Source organism: Mesoplodon mirus, assembly GCF_964341445.2.
Source record: "Mesoplodon mirus genome assembly, chromosome: 3".
Taxonomy (NCBI): Eukaryota; Metazoa; Chordata; class Mammalia; order Artiodactyla; family Ziphiidae; genus Mesoplodon; species Mesoplodon mirus.
The window spans coordinates 143,348,257-143,361,424 of record NC_138978.1 but is presented as its reverse complement, the minus strand read 5'-3'; the positions used below and the strand labels follow the sequence as shown (position 1 = coordinate 143,361,424).

At 43.4% G+C, this 13,168-nt stretch overlaps 1 pseudogene across 1 annotated transcript; it reads left to right on the top strand.

The window, feature by feature from the left end:
- The first annotated feature begins 330 nt into the window (after positions 1 to 330).
- LOC309800933 (3-hydroxyisobutyrate dehydrogenase, mitochondrial-like) lies at positions 331 to 1,173 on the top strand (annotated as a pseudogene). The gene is made up of 2 exons: positions 331 to 405; positions 500 to 1,173. The product of its transcript is annotated as a 3-hydroxyisobutyrate dehydrogenase, mitochondrial-like (transcript).
- The last annotated feature ends 11,995 nt before the right edge of the window (positions 1,174 to 13,168 follow it).

Below are 13,168 nucleotides of genomic sequence, written 5' to 3'. Positions count from 1 at the left end.
GAGGTATTAAGAATCGCCACAGCCGAGCTGGCCCTCCGCATCACGCACCCTATAGCAGCCAGTGGGTGAGCCAGGAGTCGAGGAGGTCACCGTGGGAAGGAGGGGCACGGGCAGCGTGGCAGCCTCCTTCCGTCTCCGTGGAGCCACCTCCGGCCTCTGGTACAGGGAGTCGTCCATAGCAGCCAGCGGTGGCCAGCCTTTCAGCGCTGTGTTCTAGGTCAATAGCTTCCAAGACTCCAGTTGGATTCATTGGAGTAGGCAACGTGGGGAATCCAATGGCAAAAGAGCTCATGAAACATGGCTAGCCACTCACTGTTGTTGATGTGTGTTCCCTGATTCATGCAAAGAGCTTCTAGATGCAGGTGAACCCGGTAGTGTCTTCCGCAGCGGATGTAGCCGAAAAAGGTGACAGAATTATTACAATGCATCAACGCGCTAGAAGCTTATTCTGGAGCAAATGGAATTCAAAAAAAAGTGAAGAAAGACTCACTATTAATAGATTTCAGTACTGTTGATCCTATGGTTTTCAGAGAATTGGCCAAAGAAGTTGAGAAAATGGGAGCAGTTTTCACGGATGCCCCTGTTTCTGGTGGTGTGGGAACGGCTCGATCTGGCAACCTCACATTTAGGATGGGAGGGGTTGAGCTGCTGTGGTGCATGGGCTCCCATGTGGTGCATCATGGAGCTGTTGGGACTGGCCAGGCTTCGAAGATCTGCAAACACTTGCTGTTAGGTATTAGTAGGATTGGAACTGCTGAAGCTATGAATCTGGGACTCAGGTTAGGGCTTGACCCAAAACTCTTGGCTAAAATCCTAAATACGAGCTCAGGACGATGTTGGTCAAGTGACACTTATAATCCTGTACCTGGGGTGATGGATGGAGTTCCCTCGGCTAATTACTATCAGGGCGGATTTGGAGCAACACTCATGGCTAAGGATCTGGGATTAGCATGAGGCTCTGCTACCAGCACGAAGAACCCAGTCCTTCTGGGCAGTCAAGCCCATCAGATCTGCAGGGATGTTGTGCGTGAAGGGCTACTCAAAAAAAGACTTCTCATCCGTGGTCCAGTTTCTGCAAGAGGAGGAGACATTCTGAGTTGGCCCTCTGGCTGTGAACACTGAAACATTGAAACCAAACTGTGTCTTGGAGCCCCTTATGGCTCACTCCACAGGAAAATGGGCTTAATCAAAGGTCAACTGTCTGCTTTTGAGTGTCTAGGTCAGGGGTCCCCAACCCCTTGGCCTTGGACGGGTACCAGTCCGCAGCCTCTTAGGAACTAGGCTGCACAGCAGGAGGTGAGTCGCAGGCAAGCCAGCTAAGCTTCATCTGCTGCTCCCTATGGCTCACATTACCGCCTGAACCTCACACACCCCGCCCCACCTCCCTGGAAAAATTTGCTTCCAGGAAACTGGTCCCTGGTTCCAAAAAGGTTAGGCGCCTCTGGTCTAGGTCACAATAGATCCTGGGATTTTTCACCCATTTTAAACTGCTTATTCTTTTTTATCTATTTAGCAAACATATCATCTGCAGATTTTTTTTTCTGCAAGCCACTGATGGTAACTGCTAGCTAGCTAGCTGATTGGCCTTTTCCAAAAGTTTGATTCCTGAGCATCTTCAGCTAAAACGCTGCCTACTTCACTCATGATATTGTTTACTCCACTTTACAAATAAAACTAAAATTGTTTTCAACAGGATAAAATCTATCCTCGAGGAAAGAAAAGAAATTGGTGTGAGAAAAGGTATTAGAGAAAGGGGAAGTATAGTGAATTACTACCCGTGTCTCTCAGAAAATTTGTCCTGTTAACCCAGTGGTGATATTCTTGCATTGAGATTACTGGTTTATTTTCTAGGAGTTGTTAAAGCAAGAGAACTCCTTGCTGCATGTTATGTAATTTGGACTCTGTTACATTATCTTGGTGTGCCCCTCTTGTAACAACTTCCCATACTCAGCAAACTTGTTTTTTTTCATATTTTTGCTTCCTTGTCCATTTTTACTGCATATTTTTTGACTTCAAAAGAATGACATCTTTAGAACTGTTTCAGAGCCAACAATGATATGTGCTTTAGATAATTATTACACTATGCTAAATATAACCATATTCTTTTGAATTCAAATAAATTTCTATGCTGATAAAAAAAGAGAGGCACATTTCATCAATGTTTAAATACTATCCTTCCTCCTCTAAATCTTAAAATAGGATTCAGTCTGATTCCTAAAGGGTTATTTTCTTCAACAACAAGAGCTGACTTAGGCCATTTCTTGGCAGTGGAATCTGAGCATAGGGGTCCCTGTCTGACTGCCCTTTGATTCTCACTCACAGTATCCTGGGTGAGTGTAATGGATGGGCATGCCCTTATGACTTAGCCCACTGCTACTGCTCCTGATGAGGGTTAACGGTGTGGGCCACTTTAAATCTTGCCCAGCAAAGTGCTGACATCTGGGGTTTCCTATCAAGTTTACCAGATATTCCACAGTAATTTCATAATTTACACAACATAAAAACACTGATCTTGAGCTTAGGAAAGCATTTCATTTAAACAGATACAAAACACTACTCTACAAAATGGTTTAAAATTTGTGAGCAATTGCATTAAATAAACTCTAATATAAATTAATCTAATACAAGTAAACTAATAGTTACAAAGCTACTCGTCGCTTCAGAAGCGGTGGCTACAGATAACTTCAAAGTTGTTTCCTCAATTCATTAAGAGGAGGAACTATTTTCTGTCAACTTCTTCTTGGGGAAGCTTATTCCTTAGTTTGATGCTGATTCACGTTATGAATATATAGGAACCATTACTGGTTCTTCCTTTCCATATTCAGTGCACCATTATACTTCTGTCCTCTTAAGATCTGGATATCTGTTACTGCTACTGTTGGCTGGAGCCTGGCAGGAGGAAAGCTATCAAGAAAAAAGGTCGGGCTTCCCTGGTGGCGCAGTGGTTGAGAGTCCACCTGCCGATGCAGGGGACATGGGTTCGTGCCCCGGTCCAGGAAGATCCCACATGCCGTGGAGCGGCTGGGCCCGTGAGCCATGGCTGCTGAGCCTGTGCGTCTGGAGCCTGTGCTCCGCAACGGGAGAGGCCACAACAGTGAGAGGCCCGTGTACCAAAATAAATAAATAAATAAATAAATAAATAAATAAAAAGAAAAAAGGTCAACAAGTGTTAAAGATTTTTAGCATACTACTGAGACATTTTATCTACCATAATCATAAGAAATAATAATTAAAATTACTTATAGCCTGGTCAGTGAGACCTTGAGTAAATTGTGGAAGCATCCATGTTTCATACAGTTTCAGGGGATGGATATTTCCTGTTATTAACTCTATATCCTCTTCAACTGGAACAGAGAGACCTTTCTCTGTTGAAACAGTTTTGTCTTTTTCCTGGGCGTTTTCAGTTTTCTCTTATGAGAGACTTGTAAAGCTTACATATACAAACTTATACATACACGTATAAAGCAAAGAAGGGATAGAGCAGTCTTGAGAGGACACGGTTTTGTAGCAGGCACACAAGACAGAGATAATATTCCCTGATTGCATTTGCCTCCCCAGCCCCATCTCCTTTGTGGAAAGCATCAGCATTCTGACTGGTCTCTGCACCCCACTAACTGGACGGAACACTGCATTAGCATTCTTAGGGAGCACTGATGGTCGCTCTGGAAACTGTGGTTAGAGCTTGTGCAGCCAAAGTGCACAGGAAAGAAACAAATACACTTCATATAACATGCTTACTGTGTTTTGCTTAATTAGCACTTATTCCCTGTAAAAGGCTGACTTCTGCTTTGACAGGGAGTAATCGAACTCTGTATTCACCCAAACCATAAAATTAAAGTTAACATACCTCAGCTTTTCATCCTACTGGAAGAAATGTATGAAATCTAAAGTTATTTTTTAATTGCTGCTGTTTAGAATGCCTGAAGCCCATTCGCTGAACTTGTTAAAGAGCAGTGTTAATGAGGGTATTTTTCGTTTCTTTCTTTTCCGACCACAGCATGAATTCTCAGCCCAAAGTGTGCCCTGTTTCCCACAATAGAGACAGGGGAAAAGTGCGAGTCTCTCACCACAAAGCATGAGACAACTACAAATACTTCTCTCCCAGAGTTAACATTGATGAGAGTCTTTGTGGAAAAGAACTTCCTCTTTTTGCGGGAGTACAGTAGAAATGCAAGTTGTATTCTCCACAGTTTCACTACTGGAAGAATAATTTCATAGTCCATATATATATATATATATATATATTTTTTTTTTTTTTTTTGCCGTACGCGGGCCTCTCACTGCTGTGGCCTCTCCCGTTGTGGAGCACAGGCTCCGCACGCGCAGGCTCAGCGGCCATGGCTCACGGGCCCAGCTGCTCCGCGGCATGTGGGATCTTCCCGGACCGGGGCACGAACCCGTGTCCCCTGCATCAGGCGTACTCTCAACCACTGCGCCACCAGGGAAGCCCCATAGTCCATATATTTTATTGGTCTTCTTAAAAACATATACAGTGTTTACAATAAGGAGTAAAAGAGAAGATTTTCAATGCGATATTTCAAGGAGCATTTTGTAAAGGCAGGATCCAGTCCCAACTTTGGAAAATTAACACACACCTATGAGATCGAAGAGTCACCTGCAAAAAATTTTATTATGTTTTTCTTTCATACTAGTTTCCTAAAGGTGCATTGTTACTTCTTGGTAATGTAATAGTCAGAAATGACTATATGGTGGCCATTTGAGGAAGAAGTAGCTCTTACATAAGTGTCTAGTGACTTTATCTCTTTTGATACAATACCTCTTGGTTTCAGAGGCTTGCACAGATTTCCTCTAAATGAATAAACTTAGTAAGATTTTTCTAACTATCAATCTAAAAGTAGATTTAGAAATCTACTTCTGAAGCAGTTTTGTTAAGTAATTATTGGTCAGTTCTCTTTCTGATTGGTGGTACTTTCTGCAAAACAAATCCCTGTACTTAGAACAATTAATACCACCATCCCTGGCTCCTTGATTATTACACAGTGATGTTTCTTGAGAAAAAAGCTTACCCTTTTTGGGGAGAAACTTCAGTCCATGAAGTAAAACTTCATTAAAACTAGATCTGCTTCTAATGCCAGTGTGATGCAGATCAGTATCCCCTTTCTTTCGACTTTCCAGGCTGTGTGAAGAGAATGGTATGGTTTGGTTTAGGAAGGGTTGTAGCTTAAGAGGATTGCATTATGTTTCTGTGTCACTTTGGGGGGTTTTATTTCAATATTATATCCTGTTCTGTAAAAACACCCTAGTCATTCTCTTACTTATTATTAAATAATTAAATGCTGCCCCTTGTTTACTTTCCCCTTCTGATCAGAAGACTCCTCTCCACTCTAGGCCTTGACCTGAGTTCCAATTCATCAGCTTGTAGTAGCTACACTTCTGATTTCTGAAGTCAGACAGATACGGGTCCCATTTCTGTCTTCATCAGTTATAATTTAGCCTCTGATATATGCATACCAGAGCTGGCAGTGACAAACATTTTGCTTCTCCTTATTTTCCCAGGGTTCTGTGCATTTTAATAGAGGATCACAATATTTTAAGTAAAGCTGGGATGGGGTGGAAAGAAAGAGCAGGAAAACATGCTTTTAGGAAGGTCTGAAATACAAATCACATGGAGGTAACTGCTTGAGGGAAAACCACCCCTACCTGAGTATTGTCAATAAAGTAGCACAGGGAGGCAAACGAATCAATTGTTCACTAAAAACATTCTTTAGAAGAATAAAATTCACAAGAAAGCCTCATTGCAAATAAAATATATTTGTTTTCCTAAAGGAAGATATTTGAAAAGTCGTAATAAATACCTCCTTTGACCTTCTGTGTCCCTAGTGTTCTATCTCCACTAAGTTTTATGAACACTACATAGAGGAGGAGCCTGAGTCTCAAAGACCATAAGTAAGAGATGGATTCCAGAGCCTTTGCAAGGTCCATTATGCCCCATGACTTCTCATTGCTTGTGCTGTTCATCCAGATAGGTGCTTAGGATACCAGAATGAATACATCTCTTTCGAGAGGTTTTTAAAAGACATTAGATAATAAACAAGTACAACACCTAACAAATAGAACAGAATGCTTTATTTAAAGCAGAAACAGAATAAATGCTCACCTAGTATCGTTTAAATCCCCTTTAAATAATTTTTTGAATCAACATGTTTATATTTGAGGGTATTTTCTTATTTTTTCCTAGTTCCCTTTACTTGCACCTCCTTTCTTTTTCTCTTTTCCCAACTGAAATGTTTATGGTTTCAAAAGTAATTACTTCTTGAAGAAAGTTTTCGTGTATACTAAGTGCTACCTAATGGAAGCCATAAGCATAGAGTCTGCTAGCATTTAGAGTGGTATAATACATAGCCAGGTTGAATCAAGTGGGAGAGAAGGTTAATCATTCTTTTAAACTGGCAGTGTTGCCGGAGGTGGATTAATACGCTTTTTGAATCTCTTATGTGCTGTAAGTCTCCTTGATCACAATCACTACGTTAATGGTTGAGGTTTTGAATTAGAGGTGTCTCCTGGGCTCAGCTGGGCCAAGTCCCTTCATCTCTCTGGCCATATTAGGTGATAGTTTTCTCATTTCAATACATGATCTATGTTAGAGGGAGTGTTGACTATACCAGACTTTTAACGTGGGCACCCAGAAAGTGGAAGAATCTCTCTACTGTTGATGAATCATAACTCTTTTCATTGTGAATATAGTCCTTCCCTTAGGTAAGGCAGGAACACCATGAAAAATAGAAAGTTCTCGGGTGTCTGTGGAAGCTGGAGTGCTCTCGACCTGTCAGCTCACTGGCAGAGCAGGCTTCGTCCAGACACTAGAGAACAAAATGTGAAATTGGCACCAGCCAGCCTCTCCATTGCACAGGATATCCCTATTTAAATTTGACAATCGGGATATTTTACAATTTGAAATTCTTGTCATCTGGTTTTCTTTAGTTTTTTCTTTGGGTTGAAAAGACTGAGAAGCTTGTTAAAAAATCTGGAATTCTGATGGTGAGGCTTAACCAGATCTATTGAGTCATCAATCAGCAAACATTGACCAACGCTTACCATTCCCCCAGTTATATACTAAGGACCCAGACACGTCTCAGATAGTGGCCTTGCTCATTCACTGTATTTACAGTACTTTTTTCTAAATGTAACCAGAGCTCAGGTAAAGACAAGACATTGATTTGAGTCTGAAGTAAACAAAGCTGACTGGTCTGATGCCTTCAGTTTCCAGAATTCTTTTGTTTCAGGTAGTAATTTTCCCAGACCAATAGAACAAAGTCCTATCGTCTATTTATTTAATATTTTATCACAATAGTCCTTGCCCCTTTGACCTCTAGTGAGGAAACTTGCATAAGAAACTGAAATATGCTTAGGTTCTATGGGTAAGTGCAGATAATGATATGAATGAAATTGAAAATGAAAGCCAAAGGTAGAAAAGCCAGTTCTGAATAGATGAAGTAAGACAGAGGTATTTGAAAAATCAAGTAGAAAAGATACAATAAGGAATGGAGAGCTTCTGGAAGTTTTCCAATAGGTGAGGGGTTGGTACATCTTTTTTTTCTTTAATAACATGTCTGGCAGTTGTATGCCAGAGAAAGTTATAAGGGGGTTGACTATATGCATGAAGTCCAGTGAGAACACTGTTTCTGTAGGCCACTGACCGTGTTCTGAGTGTACATTCTATAGTACTAGAAATTAAGTTAGGAAACAAAGGGTAATCTGATGTCACTTTAAATGAAATTTCACAAATGATTAGAGCTAAAAGGTGTCTTTCTTCACTCAGCCAACACGTTGAGCACGTACTATGGGGCAAGCACTGTGCTTATGCGCAAGAGATAAAAGAAAAAATAAAGGCCAGAGGAACTCAAAAGAGAGTGTGAGAGATGCATAAACAACTCATTACAATCAAATAGGGAGAGGCTATTAAATAAATAGATCATAAAAATGTAACTTTGTAAAACAGAACTTGGAGTCACTAACCCTGCTAGGGGATATTAAAGAGAATGGCAACAATGAGGGGGTTTGGAATTAGGTTTTGAATGTCAGTAGGAATGTTCCACGTGGAGAGAAGGTCAGGGGCATACCAGGCAGAAGGATCATCCTGGACTTAAGAACCAACACAGTATATTTAAGTGATTGTAAATGAGATTCTTTTTGACTAGAGCGTAGGGTATAAGTTGCCAAATGGTAGAAAATAGAGTATAAAAGTTAGGCTGGAATAAAAGTATAAAGTGTCATAATTTTTATGATGAAACATAGGTGTTTTCCTACAAAATGGGTTACTTATAAATATTTTAAAAATAGAGACCCCGAGAGAGGAGCGCCCGTGGAGCAGCCCCTGGACCGAAGCCTCGGGAGCCCGGGGACGGTGAGCGAGTCCAGATGGGGTAGGTGTTGCGTCTGCAGGCCTGCAGGCGGTTGTGGAGCCTGCGGCCCTTGGAGAGCGGGGCTTGGGGTAGCCCGCCCCAGGGCCCGCAGTAGAGCCACCGGGAGGGTTTGACCGCTTCCCAGAGGTGGAGGGGCCAGGCTGGAGGACAGGGCCAGCTGCTCCGGATGGGGCTCCCCTGGGACTTGTGAGCTCCGGGTGTCCTGGGGGAGCAGGGTCCACAGGCTCGGCCGGGACGTGCCGCATCCTCCCCTCCGTCCAACCCCGATCCTCCACCTCCTCCTTGTCCTCCCCCTCCTGTCGCCGTCTCGGCATCTCGCGCGTGTGTCTCAAGGCGCGTCAGCACCTTGGTTGTCTACTGTAAGCGTCCGCCGCCCCCCTGGGTTGTGCCCTGTGGAGTCGCACAGTGTAATCGGTGCAGGATGAGTCTGCAGGGCTTCTGTCCTGCTGCCTCGGGTGAGGAAGGAAGCGACTGGGCCTGAGAAGGGAGATGACTTGTCCTAGATCCTCACCGGGTGTGCACGTGGGGTCGCTCACAGGACTCCAAACTCCTAGGGCAGGCGTTCTGTCCACTTAAAGTCAGTTTTAATAAAAGATGTTTTTGAGCGTCGCACTTATGTTTGTAAGGTGTGTACAAATAATTGCAAGACTGAAACGCACCTGAGTGTGTCCCTTTATTCTGGGTATCCTGTGGATGTTCTGATTTAAGTTGTTAACAGACTTGGAAGAGATCAACTATAAGCGTTTTTTAATTTCATATTTAATGACAGAGGTTTATTTTAATAGGATTCAACGTACACTTGCTACCGAAAAAAAAAGGTATCCCCTCGGGTACCACAGTCACGTGGGAGTTACAGACCTGAGGGTGGTTGCTCCCTCCTTATTCTCACAGGCCCTTCTGAAGGTGAAAGGACGGGTCTCCCACAGGTGTCTCTTGTGGAGTGTGGGGCGGGTGCTCGTGCACCCCGAGCCGCTTCAGTCGTAGCTTCACTGCCTGCGTTTTCCTTCTCCAGGTCCGCCTCCGCTGTCCTGCACGTTGTTCCAAGAGCAACGGAAAATGAATCAGCCTCTGGTGAGTTTTGCTGTTTTCGTATTTATCCGCTGCTGTTCCGTTGTGATAACACCTTGGGAGGCGAATAGTTCAAAATTTAAAATGGGAAAGTGGGAGTAGGTAAAAGATGTAGTTAGACAAAGCGTAGAGGAGCAGGTCAGTACCAAGTGTTTCTGGCAAGTTCTACGTGTAGATCCCACGATCCTCTTAGAGCCATGGTACCAGCCTCGTGTTCTTGACATTTGTGGCAAAACACCATCCCTTGCTCGACTTACATTGTCCTGCCGAAGCACTTTTGTTCTCGGGCGTTAAAAGGTTTCCTTGAGGATCCCACTGTAGGCCGGAAGCCTTCATGAGTGACAGCCCCTAACGTGTTGACATTGGTGCCTTCCTTGTGCTTCCTGTGAGCCGAGAGCGTGCTGTCCAGGGAGCACTCGGTGCATATAACTTGTCTGTTCAGTAGAACACTGTTGTCACATAGGTACATTGTTTTCAGTGCTCAGTTGAGGGGTGCAGTGAGGATCATCTGGAAGAACAGCCTTGTCACCCTTCCAGTAAATTTCCCTCTTTGTCTCTTACAATCTCAGAGGGTCACGTTACACACCATGCAGTGAGGTCTCTGTCAAAGATTCCTTGTTTCCCAGCTGAATTGTATCGTGCAGCCTGCGGTCTTGGTTCTGCCCCTCTCCGGAACCTGATCCGGTTGAGGTGACCTGGCATCTAGCATACAGACAAGTGGAGATTTGCCAGTCGTCACCTCAGACCACTGTCGCCTTCCCATCGCAGAGTCTGCTATGTTGGTTCCTGTGACAGATCTCTCCTTGCTGTCTTCCTGACTGATTCTTTCTTCCGCCCTCTTTGTGTGTTGTCTTTTCACCCTTGGTTCATGACTCTTCAATCCGTCTGATCTCACCCTCTGGTGCTTTTCACCTCCAACTCTGTCAGTTCTCGCACCTGGACCAGATAGATGCCTCTGTCCAGCCACTTGCCCGCATCTCTATGGAGTTTGTCCAAGGGGCACCTCGGATTTCTAGATGCAGTAGATCCAGAAATGATTATTTACAGCTCCCCTGCCCCTTGCCTTGTCCGGTTGTCCCTGGCGGCTCATCGTTGCATCATCCAGCCTGTCACCTACCCAGAAAAATGAGTTCATTCTAAAGTCCTTCTCCATCCTCTGTTACCACGTTGTAGTATGAGGCTTGTTAATGTCGTATTCTAAATGGTTTTTATTCGTTCTCCTTCATCCCATACTTGCTACCATTGAAACAGCTTATCTGTTCATTTCTGTAGTTACAGAAACTTTTCTTCTGTGCCACTACCTCTTTCCTCCAGCAGCTCAAGTGTATTCTCCACGCCGAGTATTTCTCCTAAAATATTAATCACAGCGTTTTGTCTGCATGTGGGAAGCACCTTAGAGGTTCCCTGGGTGACTGGACAAACGAGGTTGCCGTTCTGTGGAGCCATTAACCATCGAGCCCAGCACTGGGGGGAGGTCGTACCTCACTGATGATGCATTTGGATGGATCTGTGGGGTAAAATCCTGATCAGAGGGGCTTAGGAGAGAGGAGTGGGAGAACTGGGTTTGTTCTGTTCCCAACTTTTTCAAGACATTTTGCTGTGACGAGGAAAAGAGAAAGGGGACAGTAGCTGGGGTAGGAGCTGAGGTCCGGGGAGGATGTTGTGTTGTGTTATGTTGTGTTGTGATGTGTTGTGTTGTGTTGTGATGGGAGAAATAACAGTAGGAATGATCCAGTAGATGCGTGTGGGGGAGGGGAGAGCTGCTGTCCAGGGTCCTGGAGTGGGGAGGGGATGGCAGAGCTGGGTTGCAGGTGGGGAAGCCCTCCGATGGCTTCTCTGTTCTCAGGGAAGCGGCTCCTCAGCTGAGGGTGAGGGTGAGGTTGGGGGTTTGAGAATAGGCAGTTGGAAGAACTCCTCAGTCTGGAAGACACGATGTGGGATGGAATCTGAGTAGCTCATGTAACGTGTGTATAGATTATTCACTAAATCTTGAGTTAGCTCTTAAGATTGAGAAGCAGCAGCATTAGGGAATAATAAGCAAGCTGTCCTCCACATCCTAAGACACAGTACCAACTGAGACTATAAATCTGCAGGTCCAGATTCATTCACAGATGGTAAGCTGGTGGGAAGCTGTTAGTCAGAGTTAGGGGTGTAGGGAGCAAATCCCCAACTTCAGATGCTTTAGAGGGTAACGACCTGCCTCTCTCATGCAGGGGGAGATGGAATTCTCAGCTCAATGCCTCAGGACTCCGGTCCATTATCATGGCTGTTGTAATCTGTTTCTGAAGTGGTCTTTTCTACAGCATTTAAAAAAGTGACTGCATTATCCTGAACATTTTTATCAAGTAACAAATCAGCTGATATAAATGCATAAAGTTGGCTGAAAGCAGGCCAGGATTTCAAAGCCCCTTCGGCATGTCTAGGTTGGGCACTCGTGGTGGAGCCTAAGAGTTTATTTAGATGGGGAATCTTAAAAAGCTGAAACTAAAAGTGACCATAAAATCATCAAACTTTAAAGTTTGAAAAAGGCTCATTCTTTTTCAAATGTAAAAAAGCATTAACTGAGTCATTAAATGAGCTTTTAAAAAAGCCTCCTGTCAAGAGTGACAGATATAGAACTTTAAACCCATGCCTCTGGGGCCAATGCTCTTTCTATCATAAAATGTTTCTCCCTAACATTTGATGAATCAAAACACACACACACACACACACACACACACACACGCACGCACGCACGCACATAATGTTAAGACCCAGGGTTCACTCTTCAACTTGCTTTCAACCATATGGAAACTTTATGGATTGAGTCTTTCAGATATTATTTCAGAGCAGATAAGCCAAACGCTATTTCTCTCACCTGGCTCCAAGCACTGTTCAGTCTTCTCCAACTGGGTATAATTATTCACTAGGGATCTCACCTATTGTTCAACACTCAAACTTGTGATGGCCATGCTGTGGACTCCATTGTCTTGAGAGGAAAGCTTACACACCAAAACATTTGGGTGGGTGAAAGGAACACAGGAGAGGAGACTAGAGGAAAGGTATCAGTGACTATGTAGTGAGTTGTTGCTTTTCTACCTTGATTATGCCTGAATGGCTATTTTTATTAACATGAGCTTGCGCTACATGCTTGATGCATGACACATGCAGACTCCCTTAACTTAGAACATAATTGTGGCACATGTACCTCCAGCTACAAATATAGATGCCAAAGAGCCTAAGGAGCTCTGAGAGCCATATACCTTCATTTATTTTTTTGAGTTTTTCTTTTTTTGTGAGAATTGAATAGAAATAAAAGCTAAAAAATATCCCTTATTCACCTGGCAATTTCTTTTCATCTTCCTTTTCTCAGGTAACATCTCCTCTAGGAATCCTCCCATACCCAGGAAAAGATAGTTTCTCCTGCTCTTTACAGTCAAAACCCCCTGGGCAACCCTTTCTCATACCTTTTATAGTAGAGTGTTGAATTGTGGATTTACTTGTCTGAATCTTCTTTAACCTGTGAGAAAATTGAGTGCAGGGGCTGAATCTTCCAACAGTGTATCTTCCAGTGCCAAGCACAAAAGTGTCAACTAACATGTAGCTTTAAAAAAAAAGTATCTTGTACATATTGTAAGTGTTCAATATGTTTGTACATCAAATACATGAAATAATCAAGGCTAAGAAATATGATAGGAAAAAAATTAATGATAAGGAGGATTTATAAATGAGTAGAA